This window comes from Triticum dicoccoides, chromosome 7B (genome assembly GCF_002162155.2).
Source record: "Triticum dicoccoides isolate Atlit2015 ecotype Zavitan chromosome 7B, WEW_v2.0, whole genome shotgun sequence".
Lineage (NCBI taxonomy): Eukaryota > Viridiplantae > Streptophyta > Magnoliopsida > Poales > Poaceae > Triticum > Triticum dicoccoides.
In genome coordinates, this window is record NC_041393.1 from 57825944 (window position 1) to 57827374 (window position 1431).

Sequence of the window (1431 nt, forward strand, 5' to 3'; positions counted from 1 at the left end):
GTATGAAACACCACTTCATGTACATGGCTTCTTTTTATGAAACTCATGCTAATATTGTTATTCTACATAAACTCAATGGCTGTTTTTATTTCTTGATTGTTTTCCCTTGCATATCCACTGTTTGCTTACCCGACTGACAAGTACTCCCTCCGTTCCGAATTACTTGTCTTAGATTTGTCTAGATACGGATGTATTTAGACTCATTTTAGTGCTAGATACATCCGTATCTAGACAAATCAAAGACAAGTAATTCGGAACGGAGGGAGTAGATCCATATGATTTATATGCTTGCACATCCATAGATTTGTGTGCGATGTTCAAAAGCAAATCTACTAAATATTTTTATCTTGTAATTAAATTGTTGTTCCGTACATTATAGATACCTTCCTAAATTTGTAAAGTATGCGTAGACTTGAAAAGTAGATCTAACCGGTTCTCATCTTTGATGCTTCAGTTCGTATAATACACGCACACGTGTCAGACGTACGCTATCTCTTTCCTTAGATAGTGATGAAAACTAGATCTATAAGGTTTCATCTTGTAATTAAGATTGCTCTCCGTACAGTACGGATATCTCCCATGTGTGTTTTAGTCGTCAATCAAAAAGTATATAGTTTTCTTCTTGTGATTAGGAATCTGTTCCGTACAATATAGATATCCTTTCACGTGTGTAAGGCGTGGACTCCAAAGTAGTTCTACATAGTTTTCATCATTACATAGTTATACTTATGCTCCATACAACATGGATATCCCCACATGTGTGAGGCAAAGCCCACTCTTGACATAACTACCAGAAGAACTCTCTTTTGTCGTATGCTCATATATCGCTCTTCATGTCGTTGTATTAAACATATCGATGATGGAATGTCACGACAAATGTTGCCGTTAGGTGAGCGTAAAGACCCAGAATATTACCTTACCACTTGCATCTATTAGTGGAATATCACCACAAATGATACCACTAGATTATTGACGCTCGGAATCTTGAGTTATTGCTTGCATGCCGATGGATTGACACAACGAATATCGATGGAATGTGACGACAAATGTTACCGTTACATGAGTTGAAACATGTTGCAACGCCGCTTGTCGCGGCCTTGTAAGCCTAAAAAACATTTTGAATTAATCACTATGCATTATTTTATTTTATTTTTTACTCATTGTGAGTGTGTCTGATGTCACGCAGATTATTGCCCATGGAGTGGTCGTGATTACGGTGGTTGTCGCGTACTCTTCTGTCTCCTCCCACATAAATAATACCGCGCAGAGCGCCGCCACGAGCGCCGTGAAGGTGTCGTTGGCGCACGTCGCCGCCGGCATGCAGTCTCTCATGGAAGCCAACCACTCTGCCGCCATCGTCGCACACTCTTTGCAGATCCCTAGCAACAAATCATCTCATTTCCGACACGTAATTTACCGAGCATCCCTATG

At 40.0% G+C, this 1431-nt stretch overlaps 1 pseudogene; it reads left to right on the forward strand.

The window, feature by feature from the left end:
* Positions 1 to 1431, forward strand: part of LOC119336773 — a 7586-nt pseudogene that overhangs the window by 233 nt on the left and 5922 nt on the right.